This window comes from Schistocerca nitens, unplaced genomic scaffold, assembly GCF_023898315.1.
Source record: "Schistocerca nitens isolate TAMUIC-IGC-003100 unplaced genomic scaffold, iqSchNite1.1 HiC_scaffold_118, whole genome shotgun sequence".
Classification (NCBI taxonomy): Eukaryota; Metazoa; Arthropoda; class Insecta; order Orthoptera; family Acrididae; genus Schistocerca; species Schistocerca nitens.
Window position 1 is genome coordinate 63106 of NW_026045660.1, and position 12702 is coordinate 75807.

General features: G+C 54.6%; 30 non-coding genes across 30 annotated transcripts; 24 read left to right on the plus strand and 6 right to left on the minus strand.

Moving 5' to 3' along the window:
- Positions 1 to 18: 18 nt before the first annotated feature.
- Trnag-ucc (transfer RNA glycine (anticodon UCC)) lies at positions 19 to 90 on the minus strand. Its single transcript has one exon. It is a non-coding gene; the product is annotated as a tRNA-Gly (tRNA).
- Positions 91 to 437: 347 nt separating this feature from the next.
- Positions 438 to 508, plus strand: Trnag-gcc (transfer RNA glycine (anticodon GCC)). The gene has a single exon. It is a non-coding gene; the product is annotated as a tRNA-Gly (tRNA).
- Positions 509 to 889: 381 nt separating this feature from the next.
- Positions 890 to 962, plus strand: Trnam-cau (transfer RNA methionine (anticodon CAU)). Its single transcript has one exon. It is a non-coding gene; the product is annotated as a tRNA-Met (tRNA).
- A 305-nt stretch (positions 963 to 1267) lies between these two features.
- Trnae-uuc (transfer RNA glutamic acid (anticodon UUC)) lies at positions 1268 to 1339 on the plus strand. The gene has a single exon. It is a non-coding gene; the product is annotated as a tRNA-Glu (tRNA).
- Positions 1340 to 1537: 198 nt separating this feature from the next.
- Trnai-uau (transfer RNA isoleucine (anticodon UAU)) lies at positions 1538 to 1611 on the plus strand. Its single transcript has one exon. It is a non-coding gene; the product is annotated as a tRNA-Ile (tRNA).
- A 592-nt stretch (positions 1612 to 2203) lies between these two features.
- Trnag-ucc (transfer RNA glycine (anticodon UCC)) lies at positions 2204 to 2275 on the minus strand. The gene has a single exon. It is a non-coding gene; the product is annotated as a tRNA-Gly (tRNA).
- Positions 2276 to 2622: 347 nt separating this feature from the next.
- Trnag-gcc (transfer RNA glycine (anticodon GCC)) lies at positions 2623 to 2693 on the plus strand. Its single transcript has one exon. It is a non-coding gene; the product is annotated as a tRNA-Gly (tRNA).
- A 381-nt stretch (positions 2694 to 3074) lies between these two features.
- Positions 3075 to 3147, plus strand: Trnam-cau (transfer RNA methionine (anticodon CAU)). The gene has a single exon. It is a non-coding gene; the product is annotated as a tRNA-Met (tRNA).
- Positions 3148 to 3452: 305 nt separating this feature from the next.
- Positions 3453 to 3524, plus strand: Trnae-uuc (transfer RNA glutamic acid (anticodon UUC)). The gene has a single exon. It is a non-coding gene; the product is annotated as a tRNA-Glu (tRNA).
- Positions 3525 to 3722: 198 nt separating this feature from the next.
- Trnai-aau (transfer RNA isoleucine (anticodon AAU)) lies at positions 3723 to 3796 on the plus strand. The gene has a single exon. It is a non-coding gene; the product is annotated as a tRNA-Ile (tRNA).
- Positions 3797 to 4388: 592 nt separating this feature from the next.
- Positions 4389 to 4460, minus strand: Trnag-ucc (transfer RNA glycine (anticodon UCC)). The gene has a single exon. It is a non-coding gene; the product is annotated as a tRNA-Gly (tRNA).
- Positions 4461 to 4807: 347 nt separating this feature from the next.
- Trnag-gcc (transfer RNA glycine (anticodon GCC)) lies at positions 4808 to 4878 on the plus strand. The gene has a single exon. It is a non-coding gene; the product is annotated as a tRNA-Gly (tRNA).
- A 381-nt stretch (positions 4879 to 5259) lies between these two features.
- On the plus strand, positions 5260 to 5332 carry Trnam-cau (transfer RNA methionine (anticodon CAU)). The gene has a single exon. It is a non-coding gene; the product is annotated as a tRNA-Met (tRNA).
- Positions 5333 to 5637: 305 nt separating this feature from the next.
- Positions 5638 to 5709, plus strand: Trnae-uuc (transfer RNA glutamic acid (anticodon UUC)). The gene has a single exon. It is a non-coding gene; the product is annotated as a tRNA-Glu (tRNA).
- A 198-nt stretch (positions 5710 to 5907) lies between these two features.
- Trnai-aau (transfer RNA isoleucine (anticodon AAU)) lies at positions 5908 to 5981 on the plus strand. Its single transcript has one exon. It is a non-coding gene; the product is annotated as a tRNA-Ile (tRNA).
- Positions 5982 to 6573: 592 nt separating this feature from the next.
- Positions 6574 to 6645, minus strand: Trnag-ucc (transfer RNA glycine (anticodon UCC)). Its single transcript has one exon. It is a non-coding gene; the product is annotated as a tRNA-Gly (tRNA).
- A 347-nt stretch (positions 6646 to 6992) lies between these two features.
- On the plus strand, positions 6993 to 7063 carry Trnag-gcc (transfer RNA glycine (anticodon GCC)). Its single transcript has one exon. It is a non-coding gene; the product is annotated as a tRNA-Gly (tRNA).
- Positions 7064 to 7444: 381 nt separating this feature from the next.
- Positions 7445 to 7517, plus strand: Trnam-cau (transfer RNA methionine (anticodon CAU)). The gene has a single exon. It is a non-coding gene; the product is annotated as a tRNA-Met (tRNA).
- Positions 7518 to 7822: 305 nt separating this feature from the next.
- Trnae-uuc (transfer RNA glutamic acid (anticodon UUC)) lies at positions 7823 to 7894 on the plus strand. Its single transcript has one exon. It is a non-coding gene; the product is annotated as a tRNA-Glu (tRNA).
- A 198-nt stretch (positions 7895 to 8092) lies between these two features.
- Trnai-aau (transfer RNA isoleucine (anticodon AAU)) lies at positions 8093 to 8166 on the plus strand. The gene has a single exon. It is a non-coding gene; the product is annotated as a tRNA-Ile (tRNA).
- Positions 8167 to 8758: 592 nt separating this feature from the next.
- On the minus strand, positions 8759 to 8830 carry Trnag-ucc (transfer RNA glycine (anticodon UCC)). Its single transcript has one exon. It is a non-coding gene; the product is annotated as a tRNA-Gly (tRNA).
- A 347-nt stretch (positions 8831 to 9177) lies between these two features.
- Trnag-gcc (transfer RNA glycine (anticodon GCC)) lies at positions 9178 to 9248 on the plus strand. The gene has a single exon. It is a non-coding gene; the product is annotated as a tRNA-Gly (tRNA).
- A 381-nt stretch (positions 9249 to 9629) lies between these two features.
- On the plus strand, positions 9630 to 9702 carry Trnam-cau (transfer RNA methionine (anticodon CAU)). The gene has a single exon. It is a non-coding gene; the product is annotated as a tRNA-Met (tRNA).
- A 305-nt stretch (positions 9703 to 10007) lies between these two features.
- Trnae-uuc (transfer RNA glutamic acid (anticodon UUC)) lies at positions 10008 to 10079 on the plus strand. The gene has a single exon. It is a non-coding gene; the product is annotated as a tRNA-Glu (tRNA).
- A 198-nt stretch (positions 10080 to 10277) lies between these two features.
- Positions 10278 to 10351, plus strand: Trnai-aau (transfer RNA isoleucine (anticodon AAU)). The gene has a single exon. It is a non-coding gene; the product is annotated as a tRNA-Ile (tRNA).
- A 592-nt stretch (positions 10352 to 10943) lies between these two features.
- Trnag-ucc (transfer RNA glycine (anticodon UCC)) lies at positions 10944 to 11015 on the minus strand. The gene has a single exon. It is a non-coding gene; the product is annotated as a tRNA-Gly (tRNA).
- A 347-nt stretch (positions 11016 to 11362) lies between these two features.
- On the plus strand, positions 11363 to 11433 carry Trnag-gcc (transfer RNA glycine (anticodon GCC)). The gene has a single exon. It is a non-coding gene; the product is annotated as a tRNA-Gly (tRNA).
- Positions 11434 to 11814: 381 nt separating this feature from the next.
- On the plus strand, positions 11815 to 11887 carry Trnam-cau (transfer RNA methionine (anticodon CAU)). Its single transcript has one exon. It is a non-coding gene; the product is annotated as a tRNA-Met (tRNA).
- A 305-nt stretch (positions 11888 to 12192) lies between these two features.
- Positions 12193 to 12264, plus strand: Trnae-uuc (transfer RNA glutamic acid (anticodon UUC)). Its single transcript has one exon. It is a non-coding gene; the product is annotated as a tRNA-Glu (tRNA).
- A 198-nt stretch (positions 12265 to 12462) lies between these two features.
- Trnai-aau (transfer RNA isoleucine (anticodon AAU)) lies at positions 12463 to 12536 on the plus strand. The gene has a single exon. It is a non-coding gene; the product is annotated as a tRNA-Ile (tRNA).
- The last annotated feature ends 166 nt before the right edge of the window (positions 12537 to 12702 follow it).

Sequence of the window (12702 nt, forward strand, 5' to 3'; positions counted from 1 at the left end):
CGAAATTAAAAAGCCCGTTGCGGTGGCCGGGAATCGAACCCGGATCAACTGCTTGGAAGGCAACTATGCTGACCATTACACCACCACCGCACAAGGAAGCGCCCCGACGCCGCGCTGTGTCGGCTTCCCGCCTGTCGGCAGCGGCCGAAGGTGACCGTACCTGGCAGGCGCATTTCGAGGTAGGCTAGGGGAGATCATCCAGCCGCATTCGGACGGCGTATCCGCGCACATTTCGCATCCTTTGGCAAGAGTCGGTGCCGGCACCGGCGACGCAAGAGTACGCAGAGGACCGCGTTCTGGCGGCATTTTTAAGTAGTGCAGTGCAGGATTCAGCGACTGCAGCATCTTCTCGACAGAATGCTACGGCGCTTGACGGCAGTCCCACTTTCCCTTGAGACATCTGCTCGGCAAGCAGCGTGAAGTTACTACTGGCCCGAGCATCGGTGGTTCAGTGGTAGAATGCTCGCCTGCCACGCGGGCGGCCCGGGTTCGATTCCCGGCCGATGCATCGTTTTGCTGTTCCCGCGATAATGCTGCCGTGCTGCTTGCGCTCTTGAGATGCACGATCCACAAGAATGTATAGCTGGATTCCCTTGAGAAGAACCGAGAACGCAGCACTCGCGGGTCCCCACTAGGACGCTCGCATCATGTTCTACAGACTAGCGTCGGCCTGGCCTCACAATTTGCTATGTCCAGGTGCCTCCGAGGCACTGAACGTTAACGACAAGGAGTGCTGCCTATCGTTTGCAAAAGCTGCAGCAACACCGCAATCAACTGGGCCGGCAATGCACGTCTAGCAACAGAACATGTTATCCATGAAGTACAGTGTCTTTACGTCTAACATTGGGTATGGTACTTACCCAGTTTCCAGGAAAAGCGGTTCACCCGTGCCTCGGTAGCGCAGTAGGCAGCGCGTAAGTCTCATAATCTTAAGGTCGTGAGTTCGATCCTCACCCGGGGCATTTAATTTTCTGTGACTGATGGTGATGCTGTTGCTAGGGCTCCAACTTATTTCTTGTTTGTTATCCACAACGGTTCCAACGCTTCAGCGGGAAAATGTTTACTCCCTGTTACTGCTACTTACAGCTTCCCTTTCCCTCTTCTCCCAGCACAGCATGAAGCCAAAAGCATTGCTCTGAGACGTTTGAGGTGCGCGCCTTGCCAGTCAGTATGCGCAAAGACGCTCGCAAAGAGAGAAGGGCGCCGACGCGGGACACGACACGAAATGCGACAAGCGACCGTCCGAACCGGCGAAGACACCCCCACATCCGGTGTGGTCTAGTGGCTAGGATACCTGGCTTTCACCCAGGAGGCCCGGGTTCGATTCCCGGTACCGGAACGCGATTTTTCCCACACGAACCGTGACAAGTTTGAGCTGACTGAGCTGCCGTTTCCCGTCCTGCTCGCAATATAGCTACTGTTTCGTGACCGTCAGCAGAATATAGACGAGGGAAGCAGACGTCCGATGACCATAGAAATGGTGTACGGCTTCATGCCATACGTTTCCAGCGTAGGGCTGAGCAACTGCATCTGCCGAGGCCCGTTAGCTCAGTTGGTTAGAGCGTCGTGCTTATAACGCGAAGGTCGTGGGTTCGATCCCCCCACGGGCCACTAGTCTTTTACTACTACAAAAAGGCAGCGCCGATTTCAGCAGGCGAGTGTGATGACCAAAAGATCATCACCCTGCGTGGAAGTTGACAGAGGATCCGAACCCGACTTGTCGGGAAGCGCTACAGCATTCACTCGGCAATGGCCATAATATGTTGAATACACTGGTTCTCAGCCGATAAAGACAAGATGAAAGAAAATGTCCGATTGCCGATTTGTAACAACTTTGGCCCTTGTCAGTACTTGGGCGGGTGAGCGCATGGGGACACAGGGTACTGTTGGCAGTTTTACTTCCTATTTTTTCTTTCTCCTTTGTTTTCGGAGCTACAACCCGATTCGGTCATGGACACGCCACCGTGAAAGGAAGGGGGAGTGCTGTGTGCCCATCGCCTCGCCTCGCCTCTCCTTACCTCTCTCAGTCGTTTCTCGTGCTTGTCGTTTTGATATAGGCCGATTTGAGAGCGTCAGCTCTCGCGTCAGCTGAGACAAGTCGAGACACACTATAGGCTGGTCTGCAGCGAGTAAGAAGGGGGAAAAAAACATTAATTTAAGGGCGCGTGGCGAAAGTACTCATACGCGAAATTAAAAAGCCCGTTGCGGTGGCCGGGAATCGAACCCGGATCAACTGCTTGGAAGGCAACTATGCTGACCATTACACCACCACCGCACAAGGAAGCGCCCCGACGCCGCGCTGTGTCGGCTTCCCGCCTGTCGGCAGCGGCCGAAGGTGACCGTACCTGGCAGGCGCATTTCGAGGTAGGCTAGGGGAGATCATCCAGCCGCATTCGGACGGCGTATCCGCGCACATTTCGCATCCTTTGGCAAGAGTCGGTGCCGGCACCGGCGACGCAAGAGTACGCAGAGGACCGCGTTCTGGCGGCATTTTTAAGTAGTGCAGTGCAGGATTCAGCGTCTGCAGCATCTTCTCGACAGAATGCTACGGCGCTTGACGGCAGTCCCACTTTCCCTTGAGACATCTGCTCGGCAAGCAGCGTGAAGTCACTACTGGCCCGAGCATCGGTGGTTCAGTGGTAGAATGCTCGCCTGCCACGCGGGCGGCCCGGGTTCGATTCCCGGCCGATGCATCGTTTTGCTGTTCCCGCGATAATGCTGCCGTGCTGCTTGCGCTCTTGAGATGCACGATCCACAAGAATGTATAGCTGGATTCCCTTGAGAAGAACCGAGAACGCAGCACTCGCGGGTCCCCACTAGGACGCTCGCATCATGTTCTACAGACTAGCGTCGGCCTGGCCTCACAATTTGCTATGTCCAGGTGCCTCCGAGGCACTGAACGTTAACGACAAGGAGTGCTGCCTATCGTTTGCAAAAGCTGCAGCAACACCGCAATCAACTGGGCCGGCAATGCACGTCTAGCAACAGAACACGTTATCCAGGAAGTACAGTGTCTTTACGTCTAACATTGGGTATGGTACTTACCCAGTTTCCAGGAAAAGCGGTTCACCCGTGCCTCGGTAGCGCAGTAGGCAGCGCGTAAGTCTCATAATCTTAAGGTCGTGAGTTCGATCCTCACCCGGGGCATTTAATTTTCTGTGACTGATGGTGATGCTGTTGCTAGGGCTCCAACTTATTTCTTGTTTGTTATCCACAACGGTTTCAACGCTTCAGCGGGAAAATGTTTACTCCCTGTTACTGCTACTTACAGCTTCCCTTTCCCTCTTCTCCCAGCACAGCATGAAGCCAAAAGCATTGCTCTGAGACGTTTGAGGTGCGCGCCTTGCCAGTCAGTATGCGCAAAGACGCTCGCAAAGAGAGAAGGGCGCCGACGCGGGACACGACACGAAATGCGACAAGCGACCGTCCGAACCGGCGAAGACACCCCCACATCCGGTGTGGTCTAGTGGCTAGGATACCTGGCTTTCACCCAGGAGGCCCGGGTTCGATTCCCGGTACCGGAACGCGATTTTTCCCACACGAACCGTGACAAGTTTGAGCTGACTGAGCTGCCGTTTCCCGTCCTGCTCGCAATATAGCTACTGTTTCGTGACCGTCAGCAGAATATAGACGAGGGAAGCAGACGTCCGATGACCATAGAAATGGTGTACGGCTTCATGCCATACGTTTCCAGCGTAGGGCTGAGCAACTGCATCTGCCGAGGCCCGTTAGCTCAGTTGGTTAGAGCGTCGTGCTAATAACGCGAAGGTCGTGGGTTCGATCCCCCCACGGGCCACTAGTCTTTTACTACTACAAAAAGGCAGCGCCGATTTCAGCAGGCGAGTGTGATGACCAAAAGATCATCACCCTGCGTGGAAGTTGACAGAGGATCCGAACCCGACTTGTCGGGAAGCGCTACAGCATTCACTCGGCAATGGCCATAATATGTTGAATACACTGGTTCTCAGCCGATAAAGACAAGATGAAAGAAAATGTCCGATTGCCGATTTGTAACAACTTTGGCCCTTGTCAGTACTTGGGCGGGTGAGCGCATGGGGACACAGGGTACTGTTGGCAGTTTTACTTCCTATTTTTTCTTTCTCCTTTGTTTTCGGAGCTACAACCCGATTCGGTCATGGACACGCCACCGTGAAAGGAAGGGGGAGTGCTGTGTGCCCATCGCCTCGCCTCGCCTCTCCTTACCTCTCTCAGTCGTTTCTCGTGCTTGTCGTTTTGATATAGGCCGATTTGAGAGCGTGAGCTCTCGCGTCAGCTGAGACAAGTCGAGACACACTATAGGCTGGTCTGCAGCGAGTAAGAAGGGGGAAAAAAACATTAATTTAAGGGCGCGTGGCGAAAGTACTCATACGCGAAATTAAAAAGCCCGTTGCGGTGGCCGGGAATCGAACCCGGATCAACTGCTTGGAAGGCAACTATGCTGACCATTACACCACCACCGCACAAGGAAGCGCCCCGACGCCGCGCTGTGTCGGCTTCCCGCCTGTCGGCAGCGGCCGAAGGTGACCGTACCTGGCAGGCGCATTTCGAGGTAGGCTAGGGGAGATCATCCAGCCGCATTCGGACGGCGTATCCGCGCACATTTCGCATCCTTTGGCAAGAGTCGGTGCCGGCACCGGCGACGCAAGAGTACGCAGAGGACCGCGTTCTGGCGGCATTTTTAAGTAGTGCAGTGCAGGATTCAGCGTCTGCAGCATCTTCTCGACAGAATGCTACGGCGCTTGACGGCAGTCCCACTTTCCCTTGAGACATCTGCTCGGCAAGCAGCGTGAAGTCACTACTGGCCCGAGCATCGGTGGTTCAGTGGTAGAATGCTCGCCTGCCACGCGGGCGGCCCGGGTTCGATTCCCGGCCGATGCATCGTTTTGCTGTTCCCGCGATAATGCTGCCGTGCTGCTTGCGCTCTTGAGATGCACGATCCACAAGAATGTATAGCTGGATTCCCTTGAGAAGAACCGAGAACGCAGCACTCGCGGGTCCCCACTAGGACGCTCGCATCATGTTCTACAGACTAGCGTCGGCCTGGCCTCACAATTTGCTATGTCCAGGTGCCTCCGAGGCACTGAACGTTAACGACAAGGAGTGCTGCCTATCGTTTGCAAAAGCTGCAGCAACACCGCAATCAACTGGGCCGGCAATGCACGTCTAGCAACAGAACACGTTATCCAGGAAGTACAGTGTCTTTACGTCTAACATTGGGTATGGTACTTACCCAGTTTCCAGGAAAAGCGGTTCACCCGTGCCTCGGTAGCGCAGTAGGCAGCGCGTAAGTCTCATAATCTTAAGGTCGTGAGTTCGATCCTCACCCGGGGCATTTAATTTTCTGTGACTGATGGTGATGCTGTTGCTAGGGCTCCAACTTATTTCTTGTTTGTTACCCACAACGGTTTCAACGCTTCAGCGGGAAAATGTTTACTCCCTGTTACTGCTACTTACAGCTTCCCTTTCCCTCTTCTCCCAGCACAGCATGAAGCCAAAAGCATTGCTCTGAGACGTTTGAGGTGCGCGCCTTGCCAGTCAGTATGCGCAAAGACGCTCGCAAAGAGAGAAGGGCGCCGACGCGGGACACGACACGAAATGCGACAAGCGACCGTCCGAACCGGCGAAGACACCCCCACATCCGGTGTGGTCTAGTGGCTAGGATACCTGGCTTTCACCCAGGAGGCCCGGGTTCGATTCCCGGTACCGGAACGCGATTTTTCCCACACGAACCGTGACAAGTTTGAGCTGACTGAGCTGCCGTTTCCCGTCCTGCTCGCAATATAGCTACTGTTTCGTGACCGTCAGCAGAATATAGACGAGGGAAGCAGACGTCCGATGACCATAGAAATGGTGTACGGCTTCATGCCATACGTTTCCAGCGTAGGGCTGAGCAACTGCATCTGCCGAGGCCCGTTAGCTCAGTTGGTTAGAGCGTCGTGCTAATAACGCGAAGGTCGTGGGTTCGATCCCCCCACGGGCCACTAGTCTTTTACTACTACAAAAAGGCAGCGCCGATTTCAGCAGGCGAGTGTGATGACCAAAAGATCATCACCCTGCGTGGAAGTTGACAGAGGATCCGAACCCGACTTGTCGGGAAGCGCTACAGCATTCACTCGGCAATGGCCATAATATGTTGAATACACTGGTTCTCAGCCGATAAAGACAAGATGAAAGAAAATGTCCGATTGCCGATTTGTAACAACTTTGGCCCTTGTCAGTACTTGGGCGGGTGAGCGCATGGGGACACAGGGTACTGTTGGCAGTTTTACTTCCTATTTTTTCTTTCTCCTTTGTTTTCGGAGCTACAACCCGATTCGGTCATGGACACGCCACCGTGAAAGGAAGGGGGAGTGCTGTGTGCCCATCGCCTCGCCTCGCCTCTCCTCACCTCTCTCAGTCGTTTCTCGTGCTTGTCGTTTTGATATAGGCCGATTTGAGAGCGTCAGCTCTCGCGTCAGCTGAGACAAGTCGAGACACACTATAGGCTGGTCTGCAGCGAGTAAGAAGGGGGAAAAAAACATTAATTTAAGGGCGCGTGGCGAAAGTACTCATACGCGAAATTAAAAAGCCCGTTGCGGTGGCCGGGAATCAAACCCGGATCAACTGCTTGGAAGGCAACTATGCTGACCATTACACCACCACCGCACAAGGAAGCGCCCCGACGCCGCGCTGTGTCGGCTTCCCGCCTGTCGGCAGCGGCCGAAGGTGACCGTACCTGGCAGGCGCATTTCGAGGTAGGCTAGGGGAGATCATCCAGCCGCATTCGGACGGCGTATCCGCGCACATTTCGCATCCTTTGGCAAGAGTCGGTGCCGGCACCGGCGACGCAAGAGTACGCAGAGGACCGCGTTCTGGCGGCATTTTTAAGTAGTGCAGTGCAGGATTCAGCGTCTGCAGCATCTTCTCGACAGAATGCTACGGCGCTTGACGGCAGTCCCACTTTCCCTTGAGACATCTGCTCGGCAAGCAGCGTGAAGTCACTACTGGCCCGAGCATCGGTGGTTCAGTGGTAGAATGCTCGCCTGCCACGCGGGCGGCCCGGGTTCGATTCCCGGCCGATGCATCGTTTTGCTGTTCCCGCGATAATGCTGCCGTGCTGCTTGCGCTCTTGAGATGCACGATCCACAAGAATGTATAGCTGGATTCCCTTGAGAAGAACCGAGAACGCAGCACTCGCGGGTCCCCACTAGGACGCTCGCATCATGTTCTACAGACTAGCGTCGGCCTGGCCTCACAATTTGCTATGTCCAGGTGCCTCCGAGGCACTGAACGTTAACGACAAGGAGTGCTGCCTATCGTTTGCAAAAGCTGCAGCAACACCGCAATCAACTGGGCCGGCAATGCACGTCTAGCAACAGAACACGTTATCCAGGAAGTACAGTGTCTTTACGTCTAACATTGGGTATGGTACTTACCCAGTTTCCAGGAAAAGCGGTTCACCCGTGCCTCGGTAGCGCAGTAGGCAGCGCGTAAGTCTCATAATCTTAAGGTCGTGAGTTCGATCCTCACCCGGGGCATTTAATTTTCTGTGACTGATGGTGATGCTGTTGCTAGGGCTCCAACTTATTTCTTGTTTGTTATCCACAACGGTTTCAACGCTTCAGCGGGAAAATGTTTACTCCCTGTTACTGCTACTTACAGCTTCCCTTTCCCTCTTCTCCCAGCACAGCATGAAGCCAAAAGCATTGCTCTGAGACGTTTGAGGTGCGCGCCTTGCCAGTCAGTATGCGCAAAGACGCTCGCAAAGAGAGAAGGGCGCCGACGCGGGACACGACACGAAATGCGACAAGCGACCGTCCGAACCGGCGAAGACACCCCCACATCCGGTGTGGTCTAGTGGCTAGGATACCTGGCTTTCACCCAGGAGGCCCGGGTTCGATTCCCGGTACCGGAACGCGATTTTTCCCACACGAACCGTGACAAGTTTGAGCTGACTGAGCTGCCGTTTCCCGTCCTGCTCGCAATATAGCTACTGTTTCGTGACCGTCAGCAGAATATAGACGAGGGAAGCAGACGTCCGATGACCATAGAAATGGTGTACGGCTTCATGCCATACGTTTCCAGCGTAGGGCTGAGCAACTGCATCTGCCGAGGCCCGTTAGCTCAGTTGGTTAGAGCGTCGTGCTAATAACGCGAAGGTCGTGGGTTCGATCCCCCCACGGGCCACTAGTCTTTTACTACTACAAAAAGGCAGCGCCGATTTCAGCAGGCGAGTGTGATGACCAAAAGATCATCACCCTGCGTGGAAGTTGACAGAGGATCCGAACCCGACTTGTCGGGAAGCGCTACAGCATTCACTCGGCAATGGCCATAATATGTTGAATACACTGGTTCTCAGCCGATAAAGACAAGATGAAAGAAAATGTCCGATTGCCGATTTGTAACAACTTTGGCCCTTGTCAGTACTTGGGCGGGTGAGCGCATGGGGACACAGGGTACTGTTGGCAGTTTTACTTCCTATTTTTTCTTTCTCCTTTGTTTTCGGAGCTACAACCCGATTCGGTCATGGACACGCCACCGTGAAAGGAAGGGGGAGTGCTGTGTGCCCATCGCCTCGCCTCGCCTCTCCTTACCTCTCTCAGTCGTTTCTCGTGCTTGTCGTTTTGATATAGGCCGATTTGAGAGCGTCAGCTCTCGCGTCAGCTGAGACAAGTCGAGACACACTATAGGCTGGTCTGCAGCGAGTAAGAAGGGGGAAAAAAACATTAATTTAAGGGCGCGTGGCGAAAGTACTCATACGCGAAATTAAAAAGCCCGTTGCGGTGGCCGGGAATCGAACCCGGATCAACTGCTTGGAAGGCAACTATGCTGACCATTACACCACCACCGCACAAGGAAGCGCCCCGACGCCGCGCTGTGTCGGCTTCCCGCCTGTCGGCAGCGGCCGAAGGTGACCGTACCTGGCAGGCGCATTTCGAGGTAGGCTAGGGGAGATCATCCAGCCGCATTCGGACGGCGTATCCGCGCACATTTCGCATCCTTTGGCAAGAGTCGGTGCCGGCACCGGCGACGCAAGAGTACGCAGAGGACCGCGTTCTGGCGGCATTTTTAAGTAGTGCAGTGCAGGATTCAGCGTCTGCAGCATCTTCTCGACAGAATGCTACGGCGCTTGACGGCAGTCCCACTTTCCCTTGAGACATCTGCTCGGCAAGCAGCGTGAAGTCACTACTGGCCCGAGCATCGGTGGTTCAGTGGTAGAATGCTCGCCTGCCACGCGGGCGGCCCGGGTTCGATTCCCGGCCGATGCATCGTTTTGCTGTTCCCGCGATAATGCTGCCGTGCTGCTTGCGCTCTTGAGATGCACGATCCACAAGAATGTATAGCTGGATTCCCTTGAGAAGAACCGAGAACGCAGCACTCGCGGGTCCCCACTAGGACGCTCGCATCATGTTCTACAGACTAGCGTCGGCCTGGCCTCACAATTTGCTATGTCCAGGTGCCTCCGAGGCACTGAACGTTAACGACAAGGAGTGCTGCCTATCGTTTGCAAAAGCTGCAGCAACACCGCAATCAACTGGGCCGGCAATGCACGTCTAGCAACAGAACACGTTATCCAGGAAGTACAGTGTCTTTACGTCTAACATTGGGTATGGTACTTACCCAGTTTCCAGGAAAAGCGGTTCACCCGTGCCTCGGTAGCGCAGTAGGCAGCGCGTAAGTCTCATAATCTTAAGGTCGTGAGTTCGATCCTCACCCGGGGCATTTAATTTTCTGTGACTGATGGTGATGCTGTTGCTAGGGCTCCAACTTATTTCTTGTTTGTTACCCACAACGGTTTCAACGCTTCAGCGGGAAAATGTTTACTCCCTGTTACTGCTACTTACAGCTTCCCTTTCCCTCTTCTCCCAGCACAGCATGAAGCCAAAAGCATTGCTCTGAGACGTTTGAGGTGCGCGCCTTGCCAGTCAGTATGCGCAAAGACGCTCGCAAAGAGAGAAGGGCGCCGACGCGGGACACGACACGAAATGCGACAAGCGACCGTCCGAACCGGCGAAGACACCCCCACATCCGGTGTGGTCTAGTGGCTAGGATACCTGGCTTTCACCCAGGAGGCCCGGGTTCGATTCCCGGTACCGGAACGCGATTTTTCCCACACGAACCGTGACAAGTTTGAGCTGACTGAGCTGCCGTTTCCCGTCCTGCTCGCAATATAGCTACTGTTTCGTGACCGTCAGCAGAATATAGACGAGGGAAGCAGACGTCCGATGACCATAGAAATGGTGTACGGCTTCATGCCATACGTTTCCAGCGTAGGGCTGAGCAACTGCATCTGCCGAGGCCCGTTAGCTCAGTTGGTTAGAGCGTCGTGCTAATAACGCGAAGGTCGTGGGTTCGATCCCCCCACGGGCCACTAGTCTTTTACTACTACAAAAAGGCAGCGCCGATTTCAGCAGGCGAGTGTGATGACCAAAAGATCATCACCCTGCGTGGAAGTTGACAGAGGATCCGAACCCGACTTGTCGGGAAGCGCTACAGCATTCACTCGGCAATGGCCATAATATGTTGAATACACTGGTTCTCAGCCGATAAAGACAAGATGAAAGAAAATGTCCGATTGCCGATTTGTAACAACTTTGGCCCTTGTCAGTACTTGGGCGGGTGAGCGCATGGGGACACAGGGTACTGTTGGCAGTTTTACTTCCTATTTTTTCTTTCTCCTTTGTTTTCGGAGCTACAACCCGATTCGGTCATGGACACGCCACCGTGAAAGGAAGGGGGAGTGCTGTGTGCCCATCGCCTCGCCTCGCCTCTCCTCACCTCTCTCAGTCGTTTCTCGTGCTTGTCGTTTTGATATAGGCCGATTTGAGAGCGTCAGCTCTCGCGTCAGCTGAGACAAGTCGAGACACACTATAGGCTGGTCTGCAGCGAGTAAGAAGGGGGAAAAAAACATTAATTTAAGGGCGCGTGGCGAAAGTACTCATACGCGAAATTAAAAAGCCCGTTGCGGTGGCCGGGAATCAAACCCGGATCAACTGCTTGGAAGGCAACTATGCTGACCATTACACCACCACCGCACAAGGAAGCGCCCCGACGCCGCGCTGTGTCGGCTTCCCGCCTGTCGGCAGCGGCCGAAGGTGACCGTACCTGGCAGGCGCATTTCGAGGTAGGCTAGGGGAGATCATCCAGCCGCATTCGGACGGCGTATCCGCGCACATTTCGCATCCTTTGGCAAGAGTCGGTGCCGGCACCGGCGACGCAAGAGTACGCAGAGGACCGCGTTCTGGCGGCATTTTTAAGTAGTGCAGTGCAGGATTCAGCGTCTGCAGCATCTTCTCGACAGAATGCTACGGCGCTTGACGGCAGTCCCACTTTCCCTTGAGACATCTGCTCGGCAAGCAGCGTGAAGTCACTACTGGCCCGAGCATCGGTGGTTCAGTGGTAGAATGCTCGCCTGCCACGCGGGCGGCCCGGGTTCGATTCCCGGCCGATGCATCGTTTTGCTGTTCCCGCGATAATGCTGCCGTGCTGCTTGCGCTCTTGAGATGCACGATCCACAAGAATGTATAGCTGGATTCCCTTGAGAAGAACCGAGAACGCAGCACTCGCGGGTCCCCACTAGGACGCTCGCATCATGTTCTACAGACTAGCGTCGGCCTGGCCTCACAATTTGCTATGTCCAGGTGCCTCCGAGGCACTGAACGTTAACGACAAGGAGTGCTGCCTATCGTTTGCAAAAGCTGCAGCAACACCGCAATCAACTGGGCCGGCAATGCACGTCTAGCAACAGAACACGTTATCCAGGAAGTACAGTGTCTTTACGTCTAACATTGGGTATGGTACTTACCCAGTTTCCAGGAAAAGCGGTTCACCCGTGCCTCGGTAGCGCAGTAGGCAGCGCGTAAGTCTCATAATCTTAAGGTCGTGAGTTCGATCCTCACCCGGGGCATTTAATTTTCTGTGACTGATGGTGATGCTGTTGCTAGGGCTCCAACTTATTTCTTGTTTGTTATCCACAACGGTTTCAACGCTTCAGCGGGAAAATGTTTACTCCCTGTTACTGCTACTTACAGCTTCCCTTTCCCTCTTCTCCCAGCACAGCATGAAGCCAAAAGCATTGCTCTGAGACGTTTGAGGTGCGCGCCTTGCCAGTCAGTATGCGCAAAGACGCTCGCAAAGAGAGAAGGGCGCCGACGCGGGACACGACACGAAATGCGACAAGCGACCGTCCGAACCGGCGAAGACACCCCCACATCCGGTGTGGTCTAGTGGCTAGGATACCTGGCTTTCACCCAGGAGGCCCGGGTTCGATTCCCGGTACCGGAACGCGATTTTTCCCACACGAACCGTGACAAGTTTGAGCTGACTGAGCTGCCGTTTCCCGTCCTGCTCGCAATATAGCTACTGTTTCGTGACCGTCAGCAGAATATAGACGAGGGAAGCAGACGTCCGATGACCATAGAAATGGTGTACGGCTTCATGCCATACGTTTCCAGCGTAGGGCTGAGCAACTGCATCTGCCGAGGCCCGTTAGCTCAGTTGGTTAGAGCGTCGTGCTAATAACGCGAAGGTCGTGGGTTCGATCCCCCCACGGGCCACTAGTCTTTTACTACTACAAAAAGGCAGCGCCGATTTCAGCAGGCGAGTGTGATGACCAAAAGATCATCACCCTGCGTGGAAGTTGACAGAGGATCCGAACCCGACTTGTCGGGAAGCGCTACAGCATTCACTCGGCAATGGCCATAATATGTTGAATACACTGGT